General features: G+C 48.0%; 1 protein-coding gene across 1 annotated transcript in view; it reads right to left on the bottom strand.

Annotated features, from left to right (window-relative positions):
- The window catches only part of LOC120837823, a gene marked incomplete at its 5' end in the record, with an annotated part of 41013 nt that overhangs the window by 17186 nt on the left and 7615 nt on the right, over positions 1 to 16212 (bottom strand). The gene's annotated exons all lie outside the window — the stretch shown is intronic.

Below are 16212 nucleotides of genomic sequence, written 5' to 3'. Positions count from 1 at the left end.
TTTCTAGTCCATCGCCTTAACCACTCGGCCACGACTGCAGGACGAGTGGGGGCTTTGAGATGTGGTAGTAACTCAAGAGCTGGGGTTTCTGTCATGAATAAAACGTTGCATGTAGCCGCTCAACGTCTATACAGGAGAGGGCGCTGTGGTCAAATGCTCAAATGCGTATATAACCACATTCCATACCACACATTCTCTTTCTGAGGTGGATGAAAACGAACGAAAGGCTTGGCATGCTGCGGCTCATTGCCTACGCAGACCACCAGAGCTTCGTCCCAATCAACATCATTCACCACATGGAGATGTGGTCATTTTTTTATTCTTTACGAAGGCTGTGTTCCAAAATTTACTCGATCCAACTCCGGAGTAAAAGTTTCGTACCGTGGCGTTCCAAAACTTACTCGAGCTTACTCGATGACGTCAGAACTCGCGTTCCAGAAGCGGGTTGTTCACTCCGGAGTAATTACTCGCGCTACCCTCCTCGATCGGGGGGTAAAGTCGGATCAAATCGAGTAAATACGTCACGTGATCTGTTCGTCGTCTGCTTTCTGCGCCGGCAGCCGTCAAAGCTCGCTTGCTACGTTGGTTTTGGTGGCGGACGTTCGAAATGACAAAGAATTAGGTGCAGCATGTGTGGTTATTGCGATTTGCTGTTGTCAACGCAGGAATTGACTGCATTACATCCAGACCGTCCACCTTCCCCGGGAATGTGTACTTGTTATTATCTGAGTGCGAGCGTAAACAGGAGCTTCTCCGCATCCTCGTCCTCGGCGTTGGGGGATGCCGTAATCTCACGTTCAAGGCCGAAAATGTACGAACTCGTTATATGATAATGTAATATTTTTGTTTCCTCCAGAGTGTGTGTAATGAGAGGATAACGTTTGTAAAGCAGTGAAGGCTTCGAAAATTTCACTGTAATCACATTCGCGTCAAAGCGAACGTGAGTTTCATAATCTGGAGAAAGCACCCTCGCGCTGGACCGCTACACCGTGTGGAATATATTTATGCAAAACATAATCGGTGCAAATTACAATGCGTTTAGGGCACCGTGACTAGAATTGCAGCGATCGCGCTGATTAATAAAAACACATTTTTTTATATCTAGCTGTAAGGAGTAAGTAATTTTGAGCTCAATATACAGCTCAAAACGAAGGTGAGTAAAAGGAGCTGGTGGATCCACCTCAAAATACACCGCGTCGTCATTAACATTACCGTTCTTCGATTGCTTTCTCCATGATCAAAAGGATCGTCTGCTATTTTCTGCCATCGCTGCTGCGTTTTCTTTTTGCCGTCGCCCAAGACGAAGCCAATCCGCGTAGTATCCAGGTGATTATCCTGGCCGTTCCAAAATCGAGTCGCGGATCGTTTACTCGCGATGTCACGTGGTACTACCCGCTGACGTAGGAGGCAGGTTACTCGGGTAAGATTTGGAACATAGCCAAAAGGTTTGCAAGACGGGCGCTGTCGTTTGGGTTCATACCATGGCAAAAAAAAAGCTGAGTCATTTTTTCTATGGTTGACGCCGTCTCTGCTCCCACCTGTCTCGCCTACCTCGACTAGTCGTTTTGCCAAAGTGATCAGTGTTTGCTGTTGACCCAGGTGCTTGAGCGAGACTTCCGGAAGTGAAGTCGTGTGTTTTTAGCAGCTGTCGCAGGTGTTAGTGATAGGAAGTGATGCGAGGTTTTGGCTTTCATAGCAGTTTGGTATTTTCGTTTTCCTGGGGTGTTCTCTTTGCTTTCTTAGTGTGCTTTTCTTTATTTTTGCTTGCACGTGAAAATCTCGATTTTTTGGAGATGTGCTGTGTAATGTTCTGCCAGATTAGTTATCGCAACAACGATCAGCAGGTGTCGTCCAAGCACGCCAAAGGCTTGGGAGGCTCAGGCAATGCGCCATCATCATTGCTGCGAGCCGTCCTCCGCGGTGTATCTTCATATGGCAGAAGACCCAGTTGCTAGCAGCGGCCAAGAAGCTGACGCATTCATTCAGGGTCCAGTTTGTGCGCAGTTTACACAGAAGACAGAAGCTCCAAAAGGCTGTGGTACGCACACAAGATGCACCGAAAGTCGAGACGCTGCGTACGTCGTTCAACTCTACAGCCAGGTCCATCCAAGAGCGAATACAAAAGCGAGGGGCGGGGCATACTTCTCCTCCGCCCCGGGTGAAAGAGCGGGTTTCAAATGTGGAGAGTTTGACTTCAACTAAATTGCTTCCCGTGGCGTAAATATTGCTAAAAAATTAATTTTTCTTTGCGGAAAGTTTGTTTTGTGTCATGCTTCTCGAAATTCAGCTGTCCAAAAAAAAAAACTTTTTTGTCTTTGCAGTTACCCTTTAAGCTAAAATATTTCCACTCACAGTGAAAAGTATGTTTTGTTTGATTGCAACGGTCCATATTTTATTAAAGGTGTCCAAGTCAAAAACATAAAAATCGACTGCAGCAGACCCCAATGCATCAAAGGGAAATAGGCAGCAGTAAATCTTTTTTTGGCTTATTGTTTCCAGTCTATACTTACTCTTATACTAACATGCTCCTACACAAAATTGGGACATTATGTTGTTTTTCTCGACCGTTTGGAGTTGCAGGCTTTTTGCATTGTGTGGCCGTCTTCACAAAAAAAAATGGCTTCCCACAACCCTTTTGCATGACACAGTATGATTTGCAAATAATTATGATAGGTAATTTCCCAACTTTTGACAAGCAATTTTTGCTTGCGATATTTTGCCATCAGAGAAATGGCATACTATCAAGATTCACACGCTTACCAGCAGCCTCCGCGCTTCCCTCCACCCCGTAGTTCGGAAGTGCCATATTTTGCGTAATGAATGTTACAACATTGTGAAATGCAACAGATTTTGAAGAATCTGGTATTTCTTGTGGGTTATTGCAGAGAAGGCGTCGTGGTAATCGAGCTTTCAGTTGCACGTCAAAAGATCCCCAGGTGGTCCAAAGTAATCCCCAGTCCTCCGGTGGGGCGCGCCAGATGCCCGTCGTTGGTTTGGCACGTAAAACCCCCAAATTTGACTTTATATTTCTTGCGGGACGCGGGACACGAGCCCTCAATGCGGCACAGTCCCGGGAGTCACGGGACAGGTGGTCACCCTACTCGAGGCGGTTCAATAAACATACTTGGAACCTTTTTTTTAAGGTGGCAACAATACGATCAGGGGTGTGACATCTGCGTCAATTGTGCCATTTTGATACAAACCCAATTTACTGCGCCTAGTTGTGCCAAAAACGCGAAATTGGTCGAAATTGCGCCACACTGCGCCAAAAGTAATTTAAAAACTAAAAAAAAGTTAGTGGCGGCGCTAGATTTAGCGGGAAACGAGAGCTTGGTTGGCAACACTCAATCTCGTCGTAGTAAAGTACACGGCACGTGTACAGGGTGGCGCAAGCAACCGCCGGATTCAAAGCTTTCAGCTGTAGTACCCTTCTATACCTATGATACGTGCTATTTTCTCCCCTCTTCCTACTACTTTACGCTGTCATTTGTGACTGCATGCTACCGGTGCGCTGTCACGCTGTCTTGCTGTCTGGCCGCGAGAGGTACGCTGCACAGGCTATCAAGATGAGCTAACAAAAATATTCCTTTCGTTTTGAGAGTAAACCTTTTCCTAAAAGTGTCATTGAGCACCTCCATTGTGTAATTGTTCGTTCGAGTCCGTAATCTTCTCGTCAAAATGAATGGCGCCGTTGCTGCGAGTACTTTCGGTTATCACTAGGGTGACCAGACGTCCCGTTTTGCCTGGGACAATCCCGTTTTTGAGGCCCGTTTCTGCCGTCCCGTTTTTTTGTCCCAATAAAGAACCATGTCCCGTTTACGCAGGAGCGCATAGTTTCGAAATTGGCACCAAGCGAATTGAAGCAAAATGAAACTATGCTTACTCGTTACAAGCATATTTTACAAAAATTAGCCGTGGGTGATTTAAAATATTCACGCACAGAGTAATATATAAAACTGTTCTTGCCCACAAACCATATTTCTCTCGCGAAGATGCATGTGTAGAAATATGTTTTTCAGTTACTGGATATAGCACTCATGTGCGGTTGAACTTCTCATATAAGTGCGCTGACTTTTACAACGGAGTCTTGCAGGATAAAGTCCTGCTTAGGAAACTTCAGCCGATGGTAAAATAAGCCCACACCAACTAAGGACCCGAAGCAGGACCTTCCAAATGAGTGCATGCAACGGAACTTTGAATGTGACTGTTCCCTAAGCCGGACTTAGTGCAGTATGGTACCGTTTTGAAATAAGAGCAGTTATTCTATTAAGGGGAGACGCGGGTCCTAAAATAGTCAAAAAACGCAAAATTTCACGTTTTTCAAAATTCACATATTTCGATTAATTGTAGTCTAAGGTACCTGCCTGCAAAGTTTCACTGTCGAATTCAATGTCTAAGCATGCGAAAAATTACGTTTACGATGTCCCCGCATAGCCCTAACACAGCGAGTTTAATGAAAACAAGTGGAACTTCGTGCCCCGCGCGTTTCGCGATCGCTCGTCGGGTCGCAGCCATCTTGGTCTTGTTGAAAAGCCGCTTATTTTCCCCACGTCCCCATGCCATTCGTTATCGCGACAACATCGGGGAACGTCCGCATTCCGCGGGTTTCGAAGGCACCAATTGCGATCGCTCATTGGCCGGCTAGCAAGGTGCCCGTACGTCAGAGCACGCGCGGCGCCTAGCGCCCCTGCTATTGGCCTAAACGCGCCCCTCCGCTCTTTTTCTCCTTTCCTCCTTTCCGTTCCCGCGCTGGCGAGGGGTGCGTCGTCTGCTCCTGGGCCCGTCTCCTTAGGCTTGTCTGCTTTGTTTCCTCCGTGGTCGAGCGCAGGTTTTGGTTCCCGTTTGCGTGCTTGCGTTGAACATTGTTGGTTCGTTTTCCTACAAAGTCGCGCGTGTTTTGTTTTGTTTCGCTTCGAGTTCTCGAGATGCCGGACGACGCTCGGTTGAAATTGAGCACGCGGCAAGCGTTCGGAAGGAAGAGGAAGCGACCGTGGGACAAGAAGCCGAAGCTGTCTGCTGCAAGTGCGCCACCGCGATCGGCACCGCCGGATGCCTTGGATCTTCCGGAAACATCAGCCGGAGACATCGTGACTCCATCCAGCAGCGGCAGTTTGTCGAGCTTTGCGAGCGCGGATCGTGTCGACACCGCATATTACTCCACGGCAGAGCAGGCGCAACGAGTCGCACGATCGGACGAATGCAAGCGTGCGCTATCGGAAAAGTCGGCGACCCAGCGCAAATTCGACCTTCTCGGCGTCACCACAGGAGGCCAGACGCGCGACGCTGGGACACAGTTCATTGTAGTGGACGTGAAAGCTTTCAACGACCTCTTCGCGCAGGCGAAGTGCGGAAGCTGCGGTGCGGGAACCCTGACACTTAGCAAGGCCACGGACAAGGAGTATGGCTTGGCAGTCAAGCTTCTGCTCGTCTGTGCCACATGCGAGTTCGAGAAGAAGCAGTTTTCTTCACCAAGAGTTGCCGGAACGGCGAAGATCACTCCTTTCGAAGTGAACATGAGGGCAACAAAGGGAATTCAGTCAATTGGGAAAGGAGTCACTGCCCTCGCAGACTTCTGTGCGTCCATGAACTGGTCCCACCACGGCCTGCATCACAAGACCTTCCAGGGACACCTGAAGACCCATGTGCAAGCCTGCGAAAAGTCAGCAAGCGCAAGTGAAGCTGCCAGCACAGAAGTTGTCAAGAGACTGTATGCAGACTTCTTGAACCCTGTCGGCAACATCGACGTGATCTTTGACGGATCTTGGATGACGAGAGGACGCAGCTCCCACATTGGTGTGGGCTGCATTGTCGAGCTGTATTCCGGCCTAGTTCTTGACCATGTGGTGTACTCCAACTTTTGCCTAGGGTGTGCCCTGGGACCGGAGCCGGAGGAAGAGAGGTACGGCGACTGGTATGCAGCCCACGAGTGCCAGAGGAACATAGATTGCAATTCAGGTCGGATGGAAGTGGAGGCTGCATTGACCATGTTTCAAAGATCCCTGGCCAAGCACGGACTGAGGTACACCATAGTTCTCTCGGATGGAGATAGCCAAACCTTTCATGCGTTGACCGAGGCAAAAGTCTACGGCTTCGTCGAGGTCGAGAAAAAGGACTGCGTCAATCATGTGCACAAGCGGATGGGGGCTGCGTTGCGCAACCTCCTTGAGAAAAAGAAGGCCCAGGGTGAAGCACTCGGCGGAAAGGGCAGACTGACGCAGGACCGAATCAAGAAGAATCAAAACTACTACAGCTATGCCCTTAGGAGCAACAGTAACAATGTGCCAGGGATGAAGAGGGCAGTGGAAGCCACCCTCTTGCACATGACGTCTACGGACAGTGCCCCAGACCACAGGAAGTGCCCCAACGGAGCTGAATCGTGGTGCAAATTCAACAGAGCCCTGGCAAATGGCGAGTGTCCACCTGCGCACAAGAACCCTCTTCCAGATTGTGTGCGGGCCGCCCTCGAGCCAGTGTTTGCAAGGCTCAGTGATGAAAACCTGCTGGCACGGTGCAGCGAAGGCAAGACACAAAATGCCAGCGAGAGCCTGCATTCGGTCATCTGGACGCAAACCTCGAAGAACGCCAATGCCTCCCTGGACAGCGTCAAGAGGGCTGCTGCCGAAGCTGTTGCCGTCTACAATCAGGGCAGGCGGGCAATGAGCGAGTCCGTTGCTGCGAGCCTGGGCTATGCTGCCGGTGACTGCCTTGTACGCCGCAGCATGGAGAAGGACAATCTGCATTTGCGTAAGGCCAACGCTACCCACCAGAGCAGCAGCAATGCAAAGCAGAGGTTCTCCAGGCAACACCAAACCGGAACAGCTGGGGACTACAGTCCTGGACAGCTGTGAGGGGGCTCCACTTTCAAGTGCTACACGAACAAAGGCCCTTTTCAGGGCCAAACAAAATCTGCTTTCGGAACGTGCAACCCTCGGTGCCTCCTCCCGTTGTCCCTTATAGAGTCTACTCATTCTTTTATAACTTTATTTTACATTGCAGACATTATTTATCAGTTTTATATTATTTTTTAAAGGTTCTTGTGAACGGATTGCAGAATTTTTCATCTGAATTTGTTCAGATAGAACTATGCTCCATATTGCTGAACATTATTGCATGGGATCCCTTACTCAATTTTATGCAATGAGTGTCAAAACTGCAACTGCAATTTTTTCAGCCTCGCATTTTTCGTCTGCATGCCTAGCCTTACGGTTGTTTTCATGACATTATTCTTCAAGGATTTCTATAAACTTTATACCGTTGAATTCAGAAAGAAGTGAACTGCAGGGTGATGGTATTTTTGTATGACAGTATGGGCCCAAAATTTTATTATTAGTGATAGTGTGACCTCGTTAGGCTTTGTAAATAGTGTAGTTGACCTAATTAGAGTATTTTTATACAATGATCTATCTTTACGAAAATATAAATAGCATCATCTTGCACGGCAGGTCTTTAGCTACAAATCCATATCACTTATGCAAAAAAATTCGTATTAGAAAGTTCCTTAATGAGTCGTAAAAAATGACCTAATTAGGCTTCATTATTTTCTTCGTAACTCAAAAAGTAACTGAGATATTGCAGAACTAATTGAATATTTGAAAAGAGGAAGCCAAAACACATATACACACTGATTTTCATTATAATCCATTAATAAACAAAAAAAGTCGATTTTAGAACCAGTGTCTTGCCTTAAACCTTTTCTCCCAATCTCATTCTTTAGTAGCCCCCCCCCCCCCCCCCCCCCCTTCCCCCTGGTTGGGATGTCCCGTTTTCTACCTTGTGGAATATGGTCACCCTAGTTATCACACACATGCTTCCAGTGCGTGAGCAATCGAATGAACCGGTCACACTCGTATTTGGCGTGCATGTGCTGCTCATAATTTTCCTATCATTTCACTATTTACCTTGTGACTCACTTTTGTGGGGAGTTTTTTTTTTTTTTCTCGACCTGCACGGTGCTTTCTACGAGCATCCGATCGATGTCTGGCTGTAGTAAAACGTGCTTCCCTGTTCATGCTCTCGAATCACCGCTTTAAAAGGTTCTGCACTACAATTGCGCTTTGGCACCAGCTCGTATAAGCTTGAGGTACCTGGTGCCCACCTAACTTTGCAGCAAGCCTGTGTTTCTTGTCCTCATCTGTGCGCATTAGACTCGCGTGTGTTTTTTTTTTTTTTTTGGTACGTAATGGCACTGACAACTTATTGGAACCAGGGTGGGAAAAAATACCGACATAACATTTTTCGGCTCCAAAAATTGCTCCAAAACTTGTTTCACCTTTCTCTCCCCTATACAATCACACACTGCCTGAAAGCGATGTTTGCATAGAACAGAAAAATAGACAAGATGCATTCACATGATGGAATCAAGGGAAATAGCTACAAAACCTTCCTATCAGCTACAAGTTGCTAAATTAGCTCTTGCTATAAAATCTGGCTTCAAACCTTGCTCCTTTAGCATATTCTGGCTAGTACCTAGTGAATAACTCGCTGGTGGTATCTTGGCGCTCAAAAGTGTGGCTCCAAGTGAACCCAGTCTGCCTCAAATTAATGCATGTATAACTTAAAGAACCGAGAGCCCGGATCAGCTGCGTGCAGTCTCTTGTGCTTGCTTAGGTTCTCTGGCATAATGCTGGCATGCTGCGACTTGGCGACGCCAAGAAGCCAATATACGAAGATGCCATACTCCATCAACCATGCAAGGTCGTTGTCCCACCTCTTGGGTGATGGTGCGGTGTGATCTGTGCGCTCGTCAAACAAATCAACCACCTCCCTTCTATCACCTGACCCTACTCCCTGCACCTGGGTATAGACGGGAACGAGACTGCAGGACCAAAGATAAATATATGAGTGGTTCAACTAGCACATAGCTAACACCGCACTGTACGCTGATGGGGAGAATGGAGGGGTGTTGCAAAGACGCGAGGAACGCGCGAGCCTCCATGAGCAACAAAAAAAAAACAAAAATAACCTCAGTATTTCGTAGCTTTATTTTCTTTTTGTGCTAGTTTGCGAGTAAGAGAGTAATAGAGGGAAGGGGGCAAAGTGCATGGCGTATTGCGTCCGTCTCCTTCCTTTCCCCCCTTGCGTAGTAAGGGGCAGAGCCGTATATAGGAAGAGTTAGGCCAGTCTATGATCTTGCTGCAGCAACGCCCCCCTACCAATGAGCCAATCAGCCCGCGGTGCAGAGCGAGAGGCGTATGTGCATGAACTCACGGCTGCTCCCAGCTGAGCAGGAAGAGCTGCCGTTTCCATTCGTTCGCCCAGCAGAATGCATGGGACCGACATCCACTATCGGTTCTTTCTTTTTATTTGGCAGGCTCTGGCAATGAAATGATATAATATAATTCCTCGGTGGCTTAAAAAGCTAATGAACTAAGTTGTCTACGTTTGAACACAAACTTTTATTGGGGCAAAAAAAAAAGATATGCTTGTAGCAGACAACGCGTACCTTCAACAGTGCTCAGCGCCTACAGCGTGTTGCACCAAAATGGCGGTGGTCTCCTCTTAGCTCCCTTCTTCCTCTCTCACTCCTTCGCCGCTCTCCTCCCTTTCCTTCGCTTTTCTCCTCTCCAGCACCTTCATCGCCCCACCCACTGGCCAGACTCTCCCAATATACGGCTCTGGCGAGGGGGATGCGTGAGCGGCGCCTAAAGATGCGTGCGAGCGGCAGCCACCGCGGTCAGGCCGCCGGAAAACTTTCTGAAACAAGAAGCGGTGCGGCTCTACGGCGACGCTGGCTCGGTGGCTCGACAGCTGCATGCCATCGGTAAAGTCGCAAAATTTGGTCACGAATGTCTGTCACTTTCTTTGATCACAAATATAGGTCGACCCTTAATTTTTGACAACATATCCGCGAAAAAAAAAAAAGGTAGACCTCAGGTATTTATTCGAATATAAGTCAACCTTTTTTTTTTTGGAAATGTAGCCAAAAATTAAGGGTCGACCTCGAATCGTGATTAAAGAATTTCAACCTACATTTGCGACCAAATTTTGTGACCCTACTGGGGGCATTAAGCTATCGAGTCACCGAGCCGCCGTCGCTGTAGAGCTGCACCACCACTTCTTGTTTCAAAAGGCTTTTGGTGCACGAAAACAACTGAAACAGCAGCAGCTGACGGCCCGCCCGCGGGGCTCTCGCGCACATCTCTTGGGCATTGGGTTTCGTCATGGTACCTGTAGCATTCCCCTTGCTTGGCAAGGGGGCAGGGGAGGGGGGGAATGTGATGCGCCATGCTCTTTGCCCTCCAACCCTCACAAACGTGCACAAAAAAAAAGACACACCAAAAAACGGAGGTTACTTTTGTTTGTTGTTTGCGGCGGCCCGCGTGTTGCTCATGGCGGCTCGCGGCGTTGCCAGCGTTACTTGTGTCTTTGTATTTGGTCTTTCGTCACTTTGCCAGTCTCCACCTTCTTTCATTTCTTCTTGTCGGCATTTTACAACAGTGTCAGTGAGGTATTGTTGCGACTTTGCAAGGATGTCTGCCAGGGTGACGAAGCTTCGGACGACGATGACACGTCCAAAACTTCTGACGATGATCAAGTTTTTGGCATCGCCCTGTGATTAAGCTGAGAGCTGTAATTAAAGGTTTGTTTGTTTCTTTTGTCCAAACTTTCCCCTGTTCCTAAAAAACAAAAAAGAAAAAAAAATCGTTCAGCCTTTTTACTCTCGTGAAGAAGAAAGACCAGCGGAGCTGTACTCGATACACTCTGTGCTTCTTCTTTGTCGTCGTCTGTTTTTCGCGCTGTTTCCTACGATGAATTCCCACCAACGCGCCCAACTATCCATTCTTCTATTATAGCTGCAAAGGTTGGCGCCATCTACGAGCGACGGTGGCAACCATACTGGTTGTGTGCTTGCCGCCGTCGCTGTCCAGAGGCGTTTTTGTTGACAAGTGTTTTGTACCGGAAACATTCCTTGGGAACCTTGCCCTTACCAGCTCCGCTGTAAAAAACAAAGTCAACCTATATTCCAATTTTTTCCTTTCTGGGGGGGGGGGGGGGGGGGTTCAACATTGGGGGTCGGCCTACTTTTGAGTAAATAGAGTATATTTAAATAAATAGGGCAGCTAAGAAATTCATAGCTTACAAACATCCTAAGTGGAGAAATCAGTGTTCATGAACAGATTCTTAAAGGACACATGCAAAGGAAAAAAACATTTTTTTTAGACAGCTTAGATGAAAAAAGGATGTCATAAAACGATTTTACAACGAAGAAAAAAATTTTTTAGAGCTATATTTACGGCGCTATACGAATTTGTAGTTGGCGCTCGCGGGAGCCGCCGCTGGTCACGTGGTAGGCCCGCGCGCCGCCGCGCTGCGTCGCCGCCGCACGCTGAGCGTTGTGCGAACGCCGCTTCAACGCGTTTCTCCACGCCGCCGTCGCCGCCGCCGCACAAGTTCGTCTGCTTCGGGGCGCCGCCGCCGTCGTCTGACCGGCGCGCAGGTCTATCACGTCTGCTTGCGCTTTTTCGTGAGTTTCCTTTGGGCTCTAAAAGTTACTTATTCATCTTAGTTTTTTGTTTTACTTCAAACAAAGATGAATAAGTTACTGTTAGAGGCGATAGGAAGCTTCCGAAAGAACGCAAGCACCACGTGATAAATAAAGACCAGTCACGTGATAAATACAGACCACTTCTCCGCGGTGCCCGCGGGCGCCAACTACAAATTCGTTTTGCGCCATAAATATAGCTCTAAAAATTTTTTTTCTTCGTTGTAAAATCGTTTTATGGCGTCCTTTTTCCATCTAAGCCGTTTAAAAAAAATGTTTTTTTCCTTTGCATGTGTCCTTTAACTGAGAGGAAGCAAACAGAAAAGGTGAACTTCCTATGTCCCGATCACCGCGGGAGCGGATTCTTGCTATGGCGACAGTGTTTTTGGCAACACAAATCTCCAACCGAAGCTCGGCATGCTTTGAAACACACAGATCTTTTGCATCAAAACAAAAGTGGCAGTCTTTCCGTCAACGCTTGTTTCGGCACCGTGTCCATGCAAAGACATGTTGAGGCTAGCATGACCTAAGGGCACCAGAATGTCCAACTTTACTGGAGCTGGACTGAGGCAGGGGACACACGAGCAATGAAAATGGGCGCTGCGCAGCAGCAGCCATTGTAACCTGTGCTAACATCCCTACGTCATATTCTCGCGGTGTCATGTCACTCGGATCTGGTCGATGCAGATAAATTTGCGCGATGCGCCTGTGGTGCGCCTTGCAGCAAGTGGTGAGTGGTGCGCAGTGTCCACTTTCACTGCTTAAGTATGCCCTGCTCAACAGCGGCGGTCGCCTCCTACAACCTCAATTGCGACGAAGCCAACAGAATTACCATTGTTGCTAAAGGAGATAGCCCACACAGCTCATGTGAAAAGTGACACACATGAAAACAAGTCGCAGCAGCATTATTTGTTGTCTTGAGGATGCAGGTGAAGGCCAACATGCAGGAAGATAAGTTTGAACTACAAGAGTGGCAGCAAAAGCCACCGTGAATACCTGATCAGAATTGGAGTGGACATGCACGCGTTTTGATTCAAGTGCTGGAACAATGCTGTTGAGCTGTGCCTTGGTAACGGCATTAGGACCAATCTTTTACCACCTATGACATGAACACCTTGTCACTAGACAACTGGAACTCGATGCTGACATACCAGTTGGCAGAGCAAGGTTAGATAGGCATCGCGTAGCTCTCAAGGGACTAGCGCAATACGTGTTGACATTTCTAGTGCTGTCATGTCGGAATAAAATTAGCCTACTAAAAGAAACAGTGTATGTATCACATGGTGTGAAGGTAATTCGCGACTCCAGCAAAACGGACACCAGTAAGTGGGAAAATCGGGAACCAGCCGGACCAGGTCGCTTCCCGCCGTTCCACATCTCTGGTGTCTTTCGCGGACACGTTACGGTGGCTAGAAGGGGGAGGTGTCAGAATCGCCTAGCCCGCGCCGTGCAAGGAGGCGCGCTAGTATTTCATGACGATGAGAGGTGGCGCGCGCATCGACAATGAGGCGCCCGCGCGAGCCAGAGAAGGCACTGTGGCATTTTGACGAGAGATTCATAGTTCGCAACTACACGCACGTCATTTACGGCGAGACGGTGGAAATTCCTCGTGGTCGCCCTTGCCCGACAGCCAATGCAATCCCAACTTTGTTTCCGAACATCCCCGCGTGCCTGTCGAAGAAACTGCTGTCAAAGAGGAAGTCGGTGACGTCCAACGGCGACATGCCACGAAAGCAAAAGAGGGACGACGTCATTCGTGAAGACAAGCGCATCGTTGCAGCCAACATCACACCAGTAACGCAGCCCAGCACCAAAGAAAAGTTGGAGAGCATGAAAGAAGAAGATTTTCCAAGCAAATACCGGGCTAAGCACGCGATCCCAAAAGCACCGAACGTCGTAGCGTTTTCAGTGTGTGCACCAAATGGTGAAACTCTCTGCTTTCAGAAGCTGCTTTTGTGCTGTACTAGCGAGACAAGTATCCACTGCACCGCATACGTACAGGGATCAGTGGTGACAACTGTGGATGTCGACAGCGCTGATGCTGTGAAGGACCTGCTTTCGCAGATAAATACCCTTGTTCCTTGTGAGGGGTTCGAGATGGTGACGAGCATTGACATGATGCAAACAAAAACAGCACAAGATATATGCTGGCAAGCTTCACAGTGTGAAATGTGGTGGAGTTTCGCAAAATGAAAAGCGATGCCTGCAATGCAAATATCTATGCAGGTTCCTGTTGAACCAGGCTTCTTACAAGAGCACAAGAGCAAAACTGACCCGTGTTGAGGCATCACGAAAGGTAATTAGAAAAAATGCGCAACTTCGACGACAGAAGCACAACATTGCAAACCTGAAGAAAGACATTGAAAAGATAAAGACAAAGAATGAGTCCACCAGTACCGCTAGTTTTGAGCGGAAGATAGAAGGACTGTCCGAAAAGCAGCAGCTGCGAAAAGCAGCAGCTGCAAAAAGCAGCAGCTGCAAAGCTTCAACGAGGAAGGGGACCAACGGTATGAAGTTTGATCAAGAATGGATACTTGAGTGCATTGTCATGCACATGAAGAGCCCTCGACTGTACGAGCATATTCGAACATACAAGCTCGTGGTAGTCCCAAGCCCTCCGTGCCTACAGACATACGTCAAAACCTACAAAAGCAGCTTTGGCTTCATTGAGAAGGTGTCTGCAGCAATAGCCAAGAAGTCAAAGGACATCAATCCATACCGGCGACACGGAGGGCTTCTTTCTTGTTGATGAAACGAAGCTTTCAGAAAGCCTGATGTTCAACAAAAAAGGACTCATCGATAGATTTGTTGACCTCGGCAGCTACAGCTCCGCGGGTCAGGAAGGTGTCACTTGCGACAAGGGCTTGTGGTACTGTTTCAGCCGTTCACAGGAAAATGGCAGCAGATCCTCGGCGTCTTTGGCGCACGAGGTAATGTGAAGGCAGATGTGCTGTCCAGAATCGTTGCGGATGCTGTGATTTCTGCGGAGAGGTCTGGACTTTTTGTTGATTTCATCACATGCGATGCCGCCTCCTGGAACAGGAGTATGTGGAAAATGTTTGGTGTCGCCGGGAAGCTCACGAAGACAGTCTGTAAAGTTCAACATCCAGTGGACCCGAGCCGGTATCTACACTTCATTTCAGACTTCCCGCACCAAATGTGTGCGAAACTCTATATCTTCAACAGGGCTTCAGACTCCAGATGGACGAGTGAGCGGCGAATTCGTAAAAGAAGCATGGAAGTGCGACAGTGCAAGTACTGTGCCTCTCAAAGCAATGCCGCACGCAACAATGGCTGTTTTTCAGCCGAATGGATGCGAGAAGATGCGAGTGAATCTTGCATTTAGATTCTTCAGTGACGAGGTACTGAGGGGCCTTTATGTATATAGACATGAAGTGGAGAGCCGTTATGGGCCTGGGAGCCCAGTGGCCACTTCATTGTTTGTCGCTATGCTGAGGGACCTCATCACTTCCATGACTTCAAAGGCACCGCCGAACTGGTTTGAGACCAGAGATGGAACAAGTCAAGCACATCAAGAGGTTTCAACAATACCTTGACAACTGGGAAGCCACTGATTGGAAAGCTGGGGTTTTTGAGCCAAGCTACAGCTGAAGGCTTTCGGGTGACTCTTGCAAGCACACTCTCGCTCCTGACATACGTGACAAAGACTTTGGGATTCAAGTATTTGATGACCGCACGTCTCAGTCAGGACTCCATCGAGAACCTGTTTGGCATCTTGAGACAGATGTCAGGCTGCAACGACCACCCCACGCCGACGCAGTTCTTGATTTCAGTGAACTGCCTGAGCTTTTACAGCTTAGCACGGTCACCCACAAGCGGCAACATTTTACAAGGACTCTTAAACAGCCTTCTTGATCCTCGCAGCAACTCTGACCCGGCAAAACTGCAAAACAAGCTGGCCGATCTCTTGGATGCGGACTACCTGAACGAGGCTCATGAGATGATAAAAGCATGTAGTGCATTGCCAGAGCACGGTGACACGGTTGCATTAAAAAGCGACTCTCGGATAACCTACTATGTTAGTGGCTATGCTGCCCGCAAAATGTTGAAGAAAACCAAGTGCGAAGAGTGTTCGAGGTTGCTTCTTCAGCCCAAGGATTCGCCCTCGCTCCCAGGGGAGTCGTGCCTGACAAAGTACATGGACAGGGGAGGCCTTCTTTACCCGTCCCAGGCACTCAAGGACCTAGTTGAAATAATGGAAGATGGAATCACATACTGTTTCACCTTCAATAAGTTGAGGGCGAACAGCGTAAGGTATCTCCCATCTCCTGCCTCTCCAAAAACAGACTGAACTTGGTTGGCTGCGCAGAGCACACTGTCGAAGTGACAAATCAAGTTATTCGTTTCTTTGTGCTTACTAGAATGCATTTCCTTGTTGCAGCTCAGAATGCGTCCAGACAAGGCAAGAGGGACAAGATGAAGTACCTCAAGCTGAGGCATACAATGTGATCTCCGTTTCTGGTTACCGTACAAACTACTTTCTGTACTTTTTTTTTTTTTTAATATTGGTTGTTTTTTAAATAAGTGAGGATACAGGTTTGAATATTCAAATGAAGGTGTTCTTTCTATTTGCTAAAAAATGTCAGATATGGGCCCTTGTGGCCCATATTTTCGAGCATCGTGCAGAGAGACATATTCGTGACCAATTAATTTCGCGGATTCTGTGAACAACATAAGCAATTCGAGTGGGTTCAGGAAATCATCAGTGT

The sequence above is a fragment of the Ixodes scapularis genome, unplaced genomic scaffold, assembly GCF_016920785.2.
Source record: "Ixodes scapularis isolate PalLabHiFi unplaced genomic scaffold, ASM1692078v2 PGA_scaffold8__174_contigs__length_109621045, whole genome shotgun sequence".
Taxonomy (NCBI): Eukaryota; Metazoa; Arthropoda; class Arachnida; order Ixodida; family Ixodidae; genus Ixodes; species Ixodes scapularis.
This window is presented reverse-complemented; position numbering and strand designations above follow the sequence as displayed.